This window comes from Mustela nivalis (assembly GCF_964662115.1).
Source record: "Mustela nivalis genome assembly, chromosome: 6".
Taxonomy (NCBI): domain Eukaryota; kingdom Metazoa; phylum Chordata; class Mammalia; order Carnivora; family Mustelidae; genus Mustela; species Mustela nivalis.
In genome coordinates this window covers 25286896-25300735 of record NC_139025.1, presented here as the reverse complement: position 1 = coordinate 25300735, position 13840 = coordinate 25286896, and positions in this window count along the sequence as shown.

Below are 13840 nucleotides of genomic sequence, written 5' to 3'. Positions count from 1 at the left end.
AATTAGAGCACTCTACTACTTCACATCCATTGGGAAACAAAGAAAGAACATATTTTTAATGTTGGGGGACCAATAAGAAAGGACAGACTCCAGATGTGATGATAGAATTTATGATCTCCGGCAGAAAAAAAAAAAAATGCCATATTATTTCAAACTCTTCCCATCAAAAAATCAAGTTACTTTCTCAGTCTTTTGATGCCAGGTCTAGGCTTTGGCTTACTTTGTATAATGGGGTATGTCATTGACATACCCTATTGTATGACAATGTATGACATTGTATGACAACAATGGGTTGTCAGAAAAGGCTTGTGCATTCGGGTCTTGCATGTTGTTATTGCTGGGAACACTTCAACTTCATAAAAATGGAGTTATGGGCTAGTCTGCAGGGTGATGAGATATACATGACCTTGTCCCATGTAACATCAACCCAGTTATCAGACAGGTAGGTGAGGTACCCTAGACCAAAAACTGTCAGCCTCCAGCTATGTTCTTGAGGCAGTCCTAAATTATTCTACCCCAAACAACTTGACCCAGACCAGAAGAAACACTTAGTCAACCCACAGAACCATGAAAAATAAATGTTTATTATTTTAAGTATTTCTTGGAATGATTTGTTATGCACATTTTTTTCTATTAGCAGAGATTTTTCTCCCTGAATAAAAAGAAATAATGCCTACATATTTGGAATGACAAGAATACAAGAATACATAGTGCTAAGGAGATTTACTTGAGGTGCTGTAACTCTGACACTTGTCCTTTTCTTACTCTGCTTTACTTCTCTTCACCATTTCTCACTCTTCCCATGGGATTCCAAATCGGTATTGGATTTGTTGTGGGCAGAGCCAATCATATACTTGTTGTGGGTGAAGAAGTCTCCTTGTCACTAAGAGATACTTCAAGATCATTTGTCAACTTCTGCCATAGGACCTTCATTCTTGTTCAAGTTGCAAATTCTCTAAGCTGAGGTCCTATTTTAAAGGGCTTTCTGTCATTTTTACTTCTCATGAGAAGAAATTTTGGCTTTATCCTCAAGAAGAGATTTTGATAGAGAAACAGCATGAGATTAATGGATTCCTAAAGGTAAAAAGTGACAGCATGACTGATTAGAAAAAGGAAACATGTTGGGGAAGAAAGAGAACTCTAAAATAATCCAACTACTCTAAATTTTGTGAACTGTGAACTATGATGATATGTGCCTATCACATACAGTCAACATTTCCTATAATTGAGTCCTTTGTAAAACTTCTATATATCAATATCTACCTTTCTCCCTCTCCTTTCCTAAGACAACACCCAAATAACTTTCAAGAACCTAAATATACCAGATACTAAATACAAAACAAGCAATACATATTAGAACCACATTAAATTAGTGCAGTACTTGTTCTGATGTAGCCCTAATGCAGTACTAGTGGACAATCACATTATTATTGTATCACATCATATTATACACTATTATACACAACAATGTTATATGCACTATTATATGTAATAATCATGCCATAAGCTTATAGTTTAATTTCCATCTTCCTTTATCCTCCCTTAGACTTCCAAAATTATTAAACTCACACTTTAAGCAGTAAATACAGTTATAGTGTGATATATCTTTTATTGTTAGCATTAAAGGCAATTATTGCATTTAAGCAGTGTTATTTGGTTATAGGAGTGAGTTCCATATGAGAATGATGGAGCCATTTTAAAGTTATAAGAAAGACAGCTACCAAAACAATGTATTGTTTACAAAATGCAATTTGAGCTCGCCCTTTGCCCTCTTAAAGTTCAAGAAAATGCGATACTTTTTGAAATTAAAAGGCAGTATCAGAAGGCAAATGAAATAGAGTAATTACTATTTCTCAGGCACGTAGCACCTTCTATCCCAAAAAGCTTTACACCATAATAATTTGCATTCCATATTACTTTTCTTGTGAGATTCTTCAAAGCCTATTACATTAATATGAATTTGACTATGATGCATTCCCTTGAAGTAGGGATTTATTCTTCATATCCCTGTTTTACACATAAGCACATCAGGTGCTTTGCTGAAGGCTACACAGCAACTTATAAATCAGTTAGGAAATTGATCCTAGAAATCCTAATTTCCTATCTCTTGTTCCAGTACCTTGACAAAACCATTTTCCAAATAGAGTAGCATATTACTCTTCAGTTAAATAGCAAATTAAAGACATGCTGTCTCATGTAATCTTGTAAATAGGCTTTAAAAACCACCAGTACTCCTGAGAGGTTTACCATCTGGTTCCCATGGTAGCAAAAAAAGAAATGGAGCTGAGAGCAGAAGAGACATCAGATTGTAATCAGAGGTGGGCTTCTGCATGGACTAGAACAACTGGTATAAAATCTCCAGATTATCTTTGCAACAGAGAAGTCAATTTCACCCACAGCCCTGCTGGAGAACACCAGACTTAGCAAAAAAGTAAACAAGGCTTGAAAACTCCTAATCAATCTGTGGTAAACACATTTGGAATTAAGTACTTACAACCTGTAGTGACCAACCTCGAAGGCAGCTCCCAATGAGCCTTGCTTCTTAGCATCCATTCTCTTGTGATTGTCCACTAACACTGAATTAGAGCTACATCAGAAAAAGTACTGCAGTTTCCACCTTGGTCTTTAGAATGACTCCTTTAGGGAAGCCAGCCACCATGACATGAGAACACTTAAGCAGCCCCGAGTTTCATGTGGAAAGGAACCGAAACTTTTGTAGACAACCAGCGCCAATTTTCCAGGCATGCAAGTGGGCCGTCTCACAAGTGGGATGCCCCGACCTCAGTCGAGCCTTCAGATCACGGCAGTCCAGTGAACTGACTGTTCATGAAAGACTCAATACCTGAACTTGCCAAACAAGCTGCTCCCACAATCCAAAATCCTGACCTATAAAAACTGTGAGACGTGTGCGAAATAATTAATGATTATTTACTTAGCTACAAATTTCTTGGGGGATTTGATACATACTACTGGATAACTTATATATAATCAAACAGTTGATGAGCGTGAGAAAAGTAAGTAGTTAAATTAGTGTACCTTGGGTGGAGAATCTAATCAATGAAGTTGTCCATATTTAGGCATTTATGTGACCAAACCTACCATTTTACTTTATTTTATTATTTTTTATTAACTTTTTTTTCCTGTTTCAATTTGGGTAGTTTATATGTTTATAGGAATATTTCCATTTTTCCAGGTTGTCCAATTTGTTGTCATATAGTTTTCATAATATCTTTTGCAGTTGTCTGTATTTCTGTGGTATTGATTGTTAATTCTCCTCTAACATTGGTGATTTTATTTATTTGGCTCTTTTCTCTTTTTAAAAAGTCTAGTTAGAGGTTTATCAATTTTATTATTTTTTTCAAACAAGCACCTCCTTGTTTCATTGATCTGTTGTTTTTTTTTTTTGTTGTTTTGTTTTTAGTTTCTGTATCATTTCGTTCTTCTGTAATCTTTATTATTTCCTCCCTTCTGCAAGCTTTAGGCATCATTTGTTGTTCTTTGTCTAGCTTTTTTAGGAATAAGGTTAAGTTGTTTATTTGAGATTTTTCTTGCTTTTTGAGGTAGGCCCATGTTGTTACATACTTCTCTCTTAGGTCCACTTCTGCTGCATCCCAAAGGTTTGGGATGATTGTGTTTTCATTTTCATTTCTTTCTGCATATTTTAATTTCTTCTTTGATTTCCTGGTTGATCCGTTCATTGTTTAGTAGCATCTTGTTTAACCTCCATGGATTGTGATTGACTTTAATTTCATCATGTTGTGTTCAGAAAAGGTGCATTGTATGATTTCAATCTTTTTGTATTTGTTGAAGCCTGTTTTGTGATATAATATGTAATCTACTCAGGATAATATTCCATGTGCTCTTGAAATAATGTGTATTCTGCTTTTTCAGGATGGAATGTTCTGAATGTATTGGTTGAGAACTATATAATCATTTCAGTAGATGCAGAAAAAGCATTTAACAAAGTGCAACATCCATCCATAATAAAAATCCTCAATAAAGTAGGATTAGAGATAATATACCTCAATATAATAAAGCCCATATATGAAAAACACAGTTAATATCATCCTCAATGGGGAAAAAAAAAGGAGAGGTTTTCTTCTATGGTCAGGAACAAGACAAGGATGTCCACTCTCACCTTGTTACTTAACACAGTACTAAAAGTCCTTGTCACAACAATCACAAAGCAAAAAGAAATGAAAAACATCCCAATTGGCAAGAAAGAGGTTAAAATTTCACTATTTACAGATGGCATGATACTCTATACAGAGAAACTTGAAAGACTGTTAAAAAAAAATCTGCTAGAACTGATACATTAATTCAGTAAGGTTGCAGGATACAAAATCAATGTACAGAAATCTGTTGCATTTTTGTATGCAAAAATTGTATTCTCTTCTTAAAGAAATTAAAGAACCAACCCCATTTACAATTGCACCAAAAACAGTAAGAATTTTAAAAATCCTGGAGGAGAACATAGGCAGTAACCTCTTTGACATTAACCATAGCAACTTCTTTCTAGATACATCTACTGAAGCAAGGGGAACAAAAGCAAAAATAAACTATTGGGACTTCATCAAAATGAAAAGCTTCTGCCAGTGAAGGAAACAGTCAACAAGACTAAAATGCAACCTACAGAATGGAAGGTATTTGCGAATGACATGTTTGATAAAGGGTCAGTATCAAAAATACATAAAGAACTTATATGGAGTACTTGGGTGGCTCAATTGGTTGAGCTGGTTTCAGCTCAGATTATGATCTCATGGGTCATAAGATAAAGCCCTGCACCTGCTCCCCACTCACTAGGGAGCTGCTTGAAGATTCTCTTCCTCTGCCCCTCCCTCCCCTTGTACTCTTTCTATATAAAATAAATAAATAAGGGAAACCATATGATAATTGACTCTTTCTGCTTGTCTTATTTCACTCAGCATAATCTTCTCCAGTCCCGTCCATATTGCTACAAAAGTTGGGTTTTCATCCTTTCTGATGGAGGCATAATACTCCATAGTGTATATGGACCACATCTTCCTTATCCATTCGTCCATTGAAAGGCATCTTGGTGCTTTCTACAGTGGTGGGAGGTTGGGGGAACCAGGTGGTGGTTATTAGAGAGGGCACGGATTGCATTGGAGCACTGGGTGTGGTACAAAAACAATGAATATTGTTATGCTGAAAATAATAAATAAATAAATAAAATACCAAAAAAATTATCCCAACCAGAAATAAATAAATAAATAAATAAATAAATAAATAGATCTTTGAATATATATATATATAAATATATATACATATATTTATATTCATGCAACTTATACAATTCAACACTCAAAAAGTGAATAATCCAGTTAAAAAATGGCTGGAACACTTTGGAAAACAGGGTGGAGATTCCTTAAGAAATTAAAAATAGAGCTACCCTATGACCCTGCAATTGCACTACTGGTTATTTACCCCAAAGATACTGATGTAGTGAAAAGAAGGGTCATCTGTATCCCAATGTTCAGAGCAGAAATAGCCACAGTTGCTAAACTGTGGAAAGAACAGATACCCCTCAACAGATGAATGGATAAAGAAGATATGGTCTATATATTCAATGGAGTATTATGCCTCCATCTGAAAGGATGAATACCCAACTTTTGTATCAACATGGATGGAACTGGAAGAGATTATGCTTAGTGAAATAAGTCAAGCAGAAAGAGTCAATTATCATATGGTTTCACTTACTTGTGGAGCATAAAGAATAGCATGGAGGACATTGGGAGATAGAGAGGAGAAGTAATTTGGGGGAAATTGGAAGGGGAGACAAACCATGAAAGACTGTGGACTCTGAGAAACAAACTGAGGTTTTTGGGTGAGCCTGGTGATAAGAGGGCACATATTGCAAGGAGCACTGGGTATGGTGCATAAACAATGAATTCTAGAACACTGAAAAGAAATAAAATAAATTTTTTAAATGGTTGGAAGACAAACATACACATTTTTCCAAAGAAGCATACTGATGGCCAACAGACACATGAAAAGATGTTCAACATCACTTATCATTAGGGAATACAAATCAAAACTACAATGAGATATTGCCTCACACTTTCCAGAATGGCTAAAATCAAAACACAAAAAATAACAGGTGTTGTCAAGGATGTGGAGAAAGGAGAATTCTCTTGCACTGTTGTTGGCAAGGCAAACTAATGTGGCCACTCCGGAAAACAGTATGCAGTTAAAAAAAGTTAAAAGTTAAAAATAGAACTCTCTACAACCTAGCAATCATACTACTGGGTGTTTACCCAAAGAATTGGAAAAAAAAATCACTATGTTTATAGCAGCATTATTTACAATAAATTATGGAAATAGCCCAAGTGTGTGTGTATGCGTGTGTGTGTGTGTGTACACACACACACACACACGCATACACACATTATATATTAGAATATATATAATAGAATATATAAACATATAGATAGATATATATTATTCAACCATAAAAAAGAAAACTTGCCACTGTCAATGACACAGGTGGAGCTAGCCAGTAGTATGCTAAGTGAAATAAGTCAGCCAGAGAAAGACAAATACCATATGATATCACGCATATGTAGAATTTAAGAAACAAAACAAACAATCAAAGAGGGAAAAGAGAGAGAGAGGCAAACCAAGAAACACATTATTAACTATAGAGAACAAACTAATAGTTACCACAGGGGAGGAGGTTGGGGAATTTGTGAAACAGGTGAAGGAGATAAAATAGTACATTTTTGTGATGAGCACCGTCTGTCATAGGGAAGTGTTGGATTGCTATATTGTACACCTAAAGGTAATATTACACTGTATGTTAACTAACTAGAACTAGTATTAAGGAGGGCACTGGGTGTGGTGCATAAACAATGAATCTTGGAAAACTGAAAAAATTAAATTAAATTTAAAAAAAGAATTTAAATTAAAACTCCTAAAAAACAACTATAAATCAGTCATTACCCAATGGGGAGGAGGATACTGCTTTCTTTCACTCAATAAATACATACCTTATGCCCAGCACTGTGTCAAGTACTGAGGTTATGAAGATTAATAGAACATGCTATTAATAAACCCTACTAGGGTTTCCCTGGCTGGCAAAGAGACCATCTAGGTCCAGCAACAACTAAGTTCATCCTAGCTCTTCTTCCTTTATATAAAATTAAGAAGCATAATGAGGAAATTCATCTTCTAGAACCTAGACTGGTCTTTGTAACTGCCTCAATCAAAAGGATGTGACAGAATTGATTACTGTGTGACTTCTGAGTGACCTTGAGTGACTTCTGAAACAAGGCCACTAAAGTCAACAGAGCTACTGCTTGGCTTTCACTCAGAGCACACCTGTATTCCACACTTCGCTCTACTTTCTTAGCACACTGTCATAGTGTCTTCCTTTTACCTAGTCATAAAGAGCCCGGTTTTAATGTGCGAATATCCTACTACCATATTATTGCTGATTTCCTTATAGTTCACAACTCAAGGAGTTCCCAGATCTTAACTTATCCCTTGATTCTCTAGTACAATACAGACCATAGTATAGGTGTTTATGTCTTTGTGGTTTTTCTAGTTTTACTGGGTTTTTGTTGTTATTATTATTTAAATCACTCTCTTCATGAAATTTTCCTGTCTTTTCAGCTGTCAAATCAGACTTCTTCTTTTTTTTTAAAGATTTTATTTATTTATTTATTTGACAGACAGAAATGACAAGTAGGCAGAGAGGCAGGCAGAGAGAGAGAGAGGAGAAAGCAGGCTCCCTGCTGAGCAGAGAGCCCGATGCGGGGACCCTGAGGATCCCAGGACCCTGGGATCATGACCTGAGCCGAAGGCAGAGGCTTTAACCCACTGAGCCACCCAGGCGCCCCCAAATCAGACTTTCTAAGAATGTTCTCTTCCCCTAGGCTTTATCCATTCTTCTAGCCTGGGAATACCTTGTCCCCTTCTCAGCCTACAGTCCAGTCTAAAGATCAAAGTCCTTCAATATGAAGTTTCTTAGAATGTTCCACAGTGATCTCTTTCCTTAAAACTTAGAGAATAGGGGCATCTGGGTGGCTCAGTTGGCTAAGTGCCTGCCTTCAGCTTGGATCATGATCCTGGTGTCCTGGGATCGAGCCCTGCATTGGGCTCCCCCTGTTCCTGCAAGGCATCTGTTTCTCCCTCTCCTTCTACCGCTCCTTCTGCTTGTGTTCTCTCAATCTCTTGCTTGCTTTCTCTCAAATAAATAAATAACATCTTAAAAAAAAAAAACAACCTTGCAGAATATATTCTATAAAATTATATTATATAAAATCAAGCATCTTATGCCAGCTCTTTCATAATCTTTTATTATTACATAACATATGTAAACCTTTACCATAACTTGATATTGCTTCAACTTACTGAGCTTCAATCTCTTAAAATTTATTCACCATAAAAGTCATCAACTCACCTTGTACATAATAGTGCATCAGTTATTATTTGACATGACAGATTGTACTTCCCAAAGACTACCACAGCTGTATATACGCTGTCCCATGTGTGCTTTTTATAACATGTTGATACTCTTCCCAACCTAAGAGAGTCTATACTCCCTCCTCTTGAACCTGGTAGACCTTTATACATTTCTCAACCACTGAATTGTGGTAAAAGTGACACAGAGTGATCCTAGACTAGGTTATAGAGGCTCTATAGTTCCCACCTGTTTTCTCTCTTGCTCCAAGTGGAGCTCGGAACTACTCTGAAGTCACCATGCTGATAAATCACAAGAATAGACCACAGAGGGCAGAGAAAAATGCTCCAAGAGCTGAGGCTATTACAGCTCCAGCTGTTTGGATTTTCCCAGGCCAGGTACCAGATAGCAGAGCACAGAAGCGTCAGAGATTCTTCCAGTCCCAGCTGCCATTTGACTTACCCATGAAGAGAACTCAAGAAAACATTGCCCAGCTGAGTTTCCATAATGCCCCAGAAAATGCAGCGTAATAGCAATAGACGACTAATACTGTTTTTAGCCACTAAATTGGGGGTGATTTGTTACACAGACAACTGAAATGGGTGCTAAGTGTATTATTTTAACACTTTTATAGTGTTCTGGTGTTAAGGTCTAACGCAAATGCAATTAACAAAGCATTTTTAACACTTTCCAAAATATGTTTATTTTGTTGTGTATTAATTTTATTCTTAAAATTCTTCTAGTTTTTTTTATTTCTCCAATATTGTTTAGGTTCCCTCTACTTGAACATAGGCTCAGTAGAAGCAGGATTTGGTTTGCTTTATTCATGGCTATATTCCCAATAGATAGAATGACAACTTGAGTCTTTGGCTTATAAATCATAGGGGGACCCAGATACGATTCTGGTACTATGGGAAGTAAACAAAGAATTTAAGCATAGATGTTATGGATGATTGACATATGCAAAGATTCTTCTGGCTTTTGTTTGTTGTGATTCAACTGTGGAAGAATATTTGTGGGTGATATCTTCATTTTGTATAAATGCCCACATTCTTAAATTCATATATTAGACATAATATGCTAATTTATCTTTATCTTTTCACCCTTGGGTCATATTGCAAATTCCATTAATTTTTCCCATTATAAATCTGAGGTATTATTCAGTAGTTCTTATTAACTGTACACCCTTTTCATTAAGTATTGGTTCTGAGCATTAGCTGGTCTCAGGCTCTGGGAAGTCTCCTTTCTCTTATTTCAATCTTTTTTTCATCAATTTTAAGTTTTACAGGCTTTTTAAAAAATTCTTTCTCTGACCTTACTAGGACTTTCAAAAGCTATTGAATTAATATCATCTAAATTTAATATGCTGTTTGCTCCTTTTTGATCATTAATGAAGATGTAAAACAAGACCAGCTACCTAGCCTTTTGTCATTTTTCTTGATTGGACACCCTCAGCCAGCCATCATACCCGTTAATAAAGCTCATATCAAGTACAATTTGGAAAGATGCCCTTTAAAAATAACTAATTTCAGCCTTGTTATTCCCAATTCATGTTTTCTGTGTGGACCACTGTTAACGCAAAAGCTCAAAATGTTTCTTTGAGGAATAAGAGAGAAATTCTTAATGTTATAAAACATTGTTGCACCTGCTTCCTAATGGCATTTTTTTCTATGAAATAAAGAAATTTGATCTGAGTGGAGTCAGGTAATTCTCTCCTTGACACATGGTTCTTTAAAAGAAAAGAGAGAGAGAGGGAGAGAGAAAGAGAGAGAGAGAGAGAGAAATAAGCTAGCCAGACTGAGTTGATATAAATAAAATCAATTTAGTGGGAAGATTGAGGTAGCACTGAGGTAGGATTTAACTCTTTACATACTTTCTTTGTTAGTATTCTTGGTCTCTCTTTCACAGGAAAGGAGTTTGATGCAAACCCTTCACAAACAGGGATCTAGTTTATAAATTTTCTATAAATCTACAGTGATCCACACTGAGCACAATTCAGAGGTCCTTCCTTTCATTCTGATTGGATTTCTTGATGCTATAATGTTGCCATACATTCAGTACATAGAGATAATTTTAATTTAGTGACTTTTATCCCTAAGATATCTTGGATTTTATAAAGAACATCACCAGATTCTGAAAGCAAAATGGCATTTAGAAAGGGGTGAGGTACATTGTCTTCCATCCTATAATTATATCCAAACCATTACTTTGCCAGCCTTCAGTACAATTATGATTTATAATCATCTCTCCCACCTGAGGCTCTGAATGATCTTCAAATGTCCTTTAGCAATTTGCCATTAACCCGGATAGGCAGGACACTCCATGTCCATAGTCCCACACACCAAACAGTTAGCAATACTTTCTTCAGTATTCACTTTATTTTATAATTTTATCTCTTTAAAAATGTAAGAGAGAAGTATATACATACAATTTTGGGTAGGAATAAAATGTTTTGCCATATCAAGTAAGAGCAAGAAGTTAGGGAATCCAGCACTTCACTGACACTCAATAAAACATTGGGGTCTCATTCTCGATCCCTCCCATCAACATAATCTAGGTCAACTGCAATTCAAATGTATCTTAAATCAAGGATAAGAAAATGACCCAGAGAGAATAAACATTAGAGGAAATGACTCAAATCAAGACTGTTCTCTCAGCTGACTCACCTCCCTTCCCTTCCCCCAAACTGAGCCCTCCCACAGCATACCTATCGTGTCTTCGTGTCTGGTAGCTCTGTAAGCTCCTTCTTGTGGAGAACACATGTTCTCATTAATCCTAAGAACTTAACAAGGGGAAAATACTATTATTTTTCCAAACCATTTATTCCCACGTGATCCCTTACCCAGAACAATTCTTGCACGGCAATTACTCAGATTTCTCTGTATATATTTCCTTGGCTAATTCTTTGAGTTCTCTCATACTTCTCTCACTTATGGACATACATAGATACCCATGTATACTACACAGTTCTATTTCGGGTGGACTCAACACCTATAAGCAGACTTATAGTATCCTATGAACAGTTTAGGAATCTTTTTAATATTTGCAAGTAGGCACACCTGGGTGGCTCAGTGAGTTGGGCATCTGCCTTCAGCTCAGGTCATGATCCCAGGGTCCCAGGATTGAGTCCCACATTGTGCTCTTCAGTCAGTGGAGAGTCTGTTTTTTTTTTTTTTTTAAAGATTTATTTATTTGACAGAGAGAAATCACAAGTAGACAGAGAGGCAGCCAGAGAGAGAGAGAGAGGGAAGCAAGCTCCCTGCTGAGCAGAGAGCTCGATGCGGGACCCGATCCCAGGACCCTGAGATCATGACCTGAGCCGAAGGCAGCGGCTTAATCCACTGAGCCACCCAGGCGCCCCGGAGAGTCTGTTTTTCCCTCCCTCTGCCCTTTTGCCTGCTTGTACTTGCTCTTTGTTTCTTTCTTTCTCTGTCAAATAAATAAAATCTTTAAAAAAAAATATTTGCAAGTAGTAAAATTATATTTCATTGGATTGTTATGTGTTTCATGTGAAATTATTTATTTATTTATTTAAAGATTTTATTTATTGATTTGGCACAGAGAGAGAGAGAGAGCATGTGAGCGCACAAACAGGGGGAGTGATAGGCAGAGGGAGAAGTAGACTACTTGCTAAGCAGAGAGCCTGCCTGATACGGGGCTCCATCCCAGGGTCCTGGGATCATGACCTGAGCTGATGGCAGATGCTTAACCAACTGAGCCACCCAGGCATCCCTCATGTGAAACCCTTAAAACTAATGTTTATTGTAAATCTTGATTTGGCATTAAAAGAAGTATTATACTTTGAGCCTTGGAAAGATAATAAGGGATTGAACTTCAAACTCTGAGAAGCCCAGCCTAGGCACTTCTTCCTTTAGAAGATGCATTTATTTATTTTAGAGAGGAAAAGAGCAAAAGCATGTGCATGAATGATAAGGGTGGTGGGGAAGGAGTAGGGGCAGAGGGAGACAGATTCCTGAAGCAGACTCTTTGCAGAGCGTGGAGCCAGACGCAAGGCTCCACTTAGGGAACCACTCAATTCCAGGCCCTAAGATCATTTCCTGAGCTGAAATCAAGAGTCAGCGCCCTGCTCAACCAATGCCCCAAAACTTGGGCATTTCTATCACTGTATTCTATGAGAGTTATCAGTGTATTCTGTCATAACAATATCATTTTTCACTATTTGTTTAAATACAAATGACCCACCACTGGCCAATGACTTTTTGGGAGGCAAAATAATGCCAGATTCATTTTTGTATCCCTAGAAAGTAGCATCTCTGGGACAGAGTAAGCCTTCAATGTCATTTTGAAATATAATGAATGTCTGACCTGACGAATGAATGGAGGAAAGAAAGAACAATTGCCTGAGATGTCTCATACGTTGTATTAGATGCAGGAAATGCAAAGATGAAAAAAACAAGTCTCTCCCTCAAGGATTCATCCTTTTGTATGCAGAAGAAGGCCAGGGATCAAACATCTATAACTCAATGTGAGGACTGTTTGATGGAGACAGATGTAGGACTAATCATAGCCAATGTGGAGTTCTCTGAAAAACATAAAGTCTTCCATGCTTAGGAATTCATCTGAATTAATGGATGGATGATTTAATGTATGAAAGTCAAGCAGACATGGTTTTAAATCTCAGCTCTCCACTTTTTATATAGGCAGCAAAAATCTCCATAAATAATGTTTAACAGTAGTTTATATAATAATAATAATAAATGAAGATAATAAATTTTAAGATCATATTCACATGACCAAGGGCCAAATGAAGGCAGAGATTAAAGAGCTTTTTAGTTCTGTAGAATCATTCATCTGGGAGGACAGTAGACTTTGAAGATGTTTTAAGATTCTAACAATCTGAAACGATTGATTGAATGTAAATACATGAAAAAGACTTCAAGACATTGCCAATGGGGGAAGAAAAACAATATGCACAAAAGTACAAAAACGGCAGCCATAAAATCACCAGCTTAATGAGCATGTCCACGCAGGGACAATTATTACACTCTGACTCACCATCTCAGCCAGCCTGAAAACATACTCCCACTGTCAGCAGAGCTAAAAATGGGTCAAAATGCTTTAGACATACAATGCTGAGAAAGACTTCAGTTACAGGAGACATTTTTACTAATGATCTGGACCCCTCAAATTTCTAAGTGAAAATAGAAAAAGGTTAAGATCTGACCTCATTTTATGGCCATCCATGGCCACTTCTAAGCCAAGGAAGACAGAATCTTCTTTTAGTCACCTTTATAAACACCCAAACACTTAGGAAGGATGCTATTTGGGCACAATTCATTCTACGGCAGAAGCTCACAAATTTTCTGAATTAATTGTATCTAAGTCTAACATTTTAAGTCAAAGCATTTTTCCCATGTTGCTACCTGTTCATCTAACTGACTGGCTATAAATCAGAGG